The sequence below is a fragment of the Solanum pennellii genome, chromosome 3 (assembly GCF_001406875.1).
Source record: "Solanum pennellii chromosome 3, SPENNV200".
In the NCBI taxonomy this organism is placed as follows: domain Eukaryota; kingdom Viridiplantae; phylum Streptophyta; class Magnoliopsida; order Solanales; family Solanaceae; genus Solanum; species Solanum pennellii.
The window spans coordinates 6,305,570-6,311,724 of NC_028639.1; positions in this window are offsets into that span (position 1 = coordinate 6,305,570).

Sequence of the window (6,155 nt, forward strand, 5' to 3'; positions counted from 1 at the left end):
GTGGACTGTGACGGCCCGTCACACCTGTGACGGTCCGTCCTGCACCTCCGTCCTGACGGTCAGAGACTCGTTTCCCGTACCAATTTCTCAAGAGTTGAAGTGTTTTGCAACGGGAGCTTACGACGGCTCGTCGTGGATGTGACGGCACGTCCTGCAGGTCCGTCACAGATTACAGAGAGTCGATTTTCAGTACCCAATTTCAGAATTTCTAAGTATGCTGAAACGAGACATCTGTGACGGGCCGTCGTGCCTATGACGGTCCGTCGTGATGTCCGTAATCTTAGCCAGTTTTTCCAGAAATAAATCTGCTGCTCAAAACGACTAAACAGGTCGTTACATTAAATCATCACAATAATCTTTTAAAAATGAGGAAGTGAGTTATGGATGTAGAAATCGTTATCCAAAAGTTAAATCTTGAAATCGCCCAAAATCGAGCTCTCAATATTCAAAAATAATTAATGGGGCTGAAACTTCGATTATGGTAAAACATTCTATTCGGGAAAAAATTGCTCATCGTGATCGTGACCAAAGGTCTCACCATCGTGATGAGTAAGCAAGTCAACTCAATAAAGTTGAGCATCGCGAATCCGAGATCCAAAACCTATGAAACTCACAAGAAGCAAATATAATGCTTCGGAAGGACCAATCAAGCTCGGACCTCTAAAAATTCAATCAAGACCTTTTCTACCTAAAATCATCCCCAGAATCAAAATGAACTGTCAAAAATTTGATCCAAATATCTGAACACCAAATATTGACCAAACTCACCTTAAAACTAAAATCTCAATAATTTTCAACTTAGGTCCTCAAATTCACAAAAAGACTCCGAGTCTAAAATCGACAACCATAATAGATTAATTCTCCTATTTCGGGACTAATGAAATCGATAAAGTTTCATTCTGAGACTCAAAACTTTGAAAGAGACCGAAGACCAACTTTTGACAACTTTAGCATTTTGAAATAAAAAACTTTCATAACACCCAACTTTTTACTGAAAACTTGAAACCAATTTCAAAGTCGAGTCAAAATGACTCATGGTCAATATCGAGAGGAGTAAAATGATAATTTTACGCAAAATTCTAAAATTGACCAACCAAGACATTACATACATAACTATAACGATGGTACATATACATCTTAGTAATTATATAAATTTTGTTAATTTGTGATAACACATAATTAATATAATGTAATTTGTATGTGTCAAATCAAAAGTAGACATAAGCCAATTTAATCAAAAGTAAAGATCAGCCCCAAATTCATAATTCAATATTAACTCGCACCTCTTGGCAAATGGCAATAGTCCCTCATGCAGTCCTAACATCTTATCCCACTATGGAAGGGCTAGCTATTTTTTCCTTAAATCAAAACAACCCTACATTAGTACCAATCATGATAAAAGAGTTGCAGTCTCATAAGGCTGGGCTCCATCCAATTGGAACTAACACAAGAATTGACATCTAAATGTTTAACCACCTCCATTATTGTCACATCCGGAGCCTACACTCTGGATGTGACCGGCATTCAACGACCATTGCTAGCCTCGAGCGAACCCTTGGTCTGGTTTACTTAACTCAGTCGAAGACTTTTTAAAACTCAGATAAAGAATTAAAGGCATTCTCATCAGATAAATTAAGTCTTCCATGAAGCAAGTCAAGAGTGCATCTGGTTGAGATCAATGACAAACCATATTCAGGAAATATGTGGTTTTTCTTTGAAAAAGAATATGTCAACCACAATGTACGAAGATTGGAGACATCATCGCAAGAAATTAAGTGATGTTTTTATCAAGGGGAGTATAATACGCATCGCACTCTTTTTTCCTTGACCGAGGTTTTGTCCCACTGGGTTTTCCTGGCAAGATTTTTAATGAGGCAACAAATAATGCGTATCAAAAGATATGTGTACTATTTTTCCTTCACTAGAGTTTTTTCCCACTGATTTTTTTTCTAGTAAGGTTTAACGAGGCACATAATCTATGGACATCCAAGAGGGAGTGTTATAAATCCATTGAATAGTGGATTGTCCATTTGCTTTCTTCATGAACTTATCCTATCATGTATCTACATTTTCAAGGTGACATGAACCTTTGTAGATAACTATGTACCTATTAATTGGGCATTTATCGTGGTGGCCTTTGGGTGATATTTCTACTCTATAAATAGAGATAGCATTCACCTTTTGTAGAATACACTTGAATAAGAAGAAAATTCTTCTTCTTCTATCTACTTCTCTTGCCTTCTTCTCTTTATGATTATACTCTTATAAGCTTGATTTTATAATATATAGTAGTTTATTTAATTTGTACCAAATTAATATAGTCAAGTTGTCATTTATATAAAACTAGAGTATGACCACGAGCCCAATACGAAAACATGAGTTACTCTCAATATATTGCGTACATCCTGATATATCATGTAAAGTGATGTATCTGACTGATACATCGCGCTAACTGGTGTATTTGACCAATACGTCCTTGTTCTTCCTCCTCCTTATTCTTTCTTTTATTTCTTTTTTCTTCTTCTTCTTCTCCATCGTCTTTTCAAAAAATTGATGTACCGTAATCATGAATTGTTTGAGCAAATTATTGTTAAACTAAAATTTGGGATTGTTTAGAGTTGATTGAGATTGAATAGTCAGTGTACACGGTACACTTTATGTATAATCAGTTAATATACTTCATGTATCATTAAAATAAGTATTTATTTGATTTTTCCAATTTCATTTTACAAAGGTGTGAATGTTTGACTAACAATTTGTGGTGATTGAAGTGGTCTGATAATAGCGTTATCAACATCTACCAATTTTCATGTAGTTTTGTGAAACATTTGGCTATTATACATTCGCATTAAGCCACAAAAAAAAAAAAAATTCATTACAACTTTTCAGGTAATATATTTAAAATTACAAAATTAAAGAAAATTTGGTATATTTTATATACCATTAGTCTAAGACCATAATAACAGAAACATTTCTTTATTTTTTAAACTATGTGTCATGCCTAAACCAAAACAAATAAATTATAACGTTTACAGTTAAGCCAAACATCATAAAATCTAGGGTATCTTGGAACTACGTAACAAAGAGCTAGCAAGATTCAATATATATGCATGATATATCATATCATATATATATTATTTGTTCTTAAATACAAGATTTATCCAAGTAGGATATAAAAGTATGGCTAATACAGTAGCAACATACTCATTTTATTTAATACCACAAGACATATAGATGATACCATTTAATTAATATCATCGTCTGTCTAATTTGTTTTAGATACATTTAGGAACTGGTATTTTACAGGCGGTTAAAACCCTCGAGATGAGAGTAGAGCGAATATATTGCGCATAGGCAGGATTCTTGATGTACTCACAAAGACAAGGTTGTTGCTCTCTCAATTTAGAGCAACATGCTGAAGAGGGTGGCGATGAAAACGCAAACATCGCAAAACAAGGACTAATAAGTTCATTGACATTGCATGTTTGTGCCTCAGTCACCAACAATTCACCAAGAAAAAGGAACAAGAATATTGCAACACAAGAAATAATACCTTTCTTCATAGTACAATGTTGTGAAGAATTTTGAGCAATGGTAACAGAAAGAGAGACAAGTGATAAAGTAAAGGTGGAGAGCTAATCAATTTATAGAGAAAAGTTAGAATAATCTAATTAGTAGCTAAATTGGTTAATTAAATACCTTACTGATGGTGAGGGTTTAATTTTGCACGTTATAATAGTTTAAGTTATAAAATTAAACTAAAAGGTCATATTGTTGATTTTTTTTAATAAATGATTCAATATTTTTTATTTTATTTTTAAAACAAATTTGATAAAAAAAAGAGTACGGCATATAGTTTAGTCCTTCTGCAGATGGTGTGTTTAGCCCTCAATAGCTTGGCCAAATTTGTGGCAAGTAAAAAGTACTCCTTTGAAAAAAAAAATTATTATTCTTTGCACAATTTTAAGAAAAAATAACTATTGGAGTATTTAAAGATCGATTTGAGTTGGTTATTGATCAAAATTAAAAAATTTTATTTAATTTTTACATGCATTATTAAATCAAATCAAATAGAATATATATAGCATCGAATGACTTAAACGAAACCTTTATAATATCATCACAGTATATACACTATGATGGTGACATGGGTGTCATTCAATATTTGAGCTATTCATGTTATGAAATTTTCTGTTGTGCATGATAGTGTTATGTTATCATTGAGGATTTTAGAAGTCCCTCGTTAAAAATTGATAATTGACTTGGTGAAATAGTTGTACATAATTATTTTTTTCTTTTATGGGGTATAGATTTAGTTTTTCCAATCTTTTAAGCAGATGTCTCGACATTAAAAAATGATTTTCAAAAATAGTATTTAAATTTTTTTTTTAGAATTAATATTTTAAAAATTAAAGTTGCGATTCAATATTTATTTATTTTGAAAAAGATATGAAGATTTTTTTTTGAGTAAAAAAAAAAAGTCAAAATCGCTTTTTCAAACTTGAAACTCAGCTTCAAATTATTTACCTTTTTCGTAAATCAGAACAATATGTATAATTATATATTCATTTGAAATCTTCTTCTTTCTTTTCTTTTTCTTTTTGGAAGAAAGGAAAAAAAAATAAGTCCTATCCAAATGGGCTCAAAAATTAAAACTTTAAAGGGTAAAAACAAGCTCCAGATAAAGGATTTCGAAATTTAAGAAAATAATTTTTATGGGCGTATTTAATACATAAATTGAAATTTTAAACGTACTTGACACTTAAATTGAATGCGAATCAAATATCAAACAAAATTTCGATCTCCTTATGACAATAGTGTGTATATCAGAGTTTTTTTTTAAATATGTTATGAAAATTGTAGCCAAATTTTAAAAGTCAATTAAAGTTAGTTAGATTTGACAAATTTAAGCTACAATTCTCCCTATCCTCATCGATCCTCCAAATCCTTCTTTAGATTTTGGAATTTTGAATTGTTAAAACCTAACTTTTGTCATATAGTCAAAAGTTTGAACTCCTTGATTTAAAAACTTGTTTGGAAGGACACTTTGTAATTTGATTTGGTGAAACTAATAGTAAGGATGATGAATTTAACTTAATATATATTAATGTCAGAATGATCTGGAGACCCTTATATTTAGTTTCGTTGGTTAGTTAGATCTCACACTTACAATTTTGTCAATTAAATTCTTAAATTTATTAAAATATAATATTTTAAATCCTTTTGTCATTCGATGCATGTGTGCTTAGCACAACTATTTACACATGAAATTTCACATCATTTTTAATGACACATAAGAAAATAAATGTCAAAATAAAAATTAAATTTGCACATTCTTCAAAATTTTCAATGTCATGTTCTTCACATTCTCATAATTGAGCACTAAATTCATGTTAAGTTTGGTATAATTCTTCCTATTATACTTTAAATTTTTTACACTAGAAGTTCACCAACACAAACCTAATAAATTGACATTACAATTTTAAATTAATTTCATATATTCACAAAACTCATTTTTTGTTCTTCAAACTTCTTCGTAATGCTTTAAAACTTTTCAATATACACTATTACCCTTGGCAATAACTCATACAAAATTCAAAAATAATCATGAAATTGATGGGAGTGTGGCAGAAGGGTCGGGGTGGTGTTGATTTACAACAAAAGAATTTTTTTGAGTAAAAAAAATCTCACTTTATTCGAAAAAAAAAAACACTACATACGACTAGAGGTGAAAGGTGAACTTTTCAATTTTATCCCTCATTTTCACCTTGTGTTGAATTCTCTCACCTTGAGACGCGTGCATTCAAACATTTTTCCAACTCGGAAATATTAGTGTTACATAAGTTCAGTCAATGATTAAAGGTATTTAAAATATTGTGTTTTATTAAGTATAAGGTTTCAATTGACAAAGACGCGAGCATAAGGACTCAACTGACAAATAAGGTCAAGTATAAGGATCTCAGAGATCATTCCAGTTATATTAATTACATGGCATGTTTTTTAAATAAATATGGACCGAGGGAGTAACTTAAATGGCGTACATGATTTACGAAGGGAGCATTGGTATATGGTGCACGTAAATTCACACTACATAAATAATTATTATATTATAAATGATCTTTAACGACAATGAATTAATATCAATAGTTTAATTG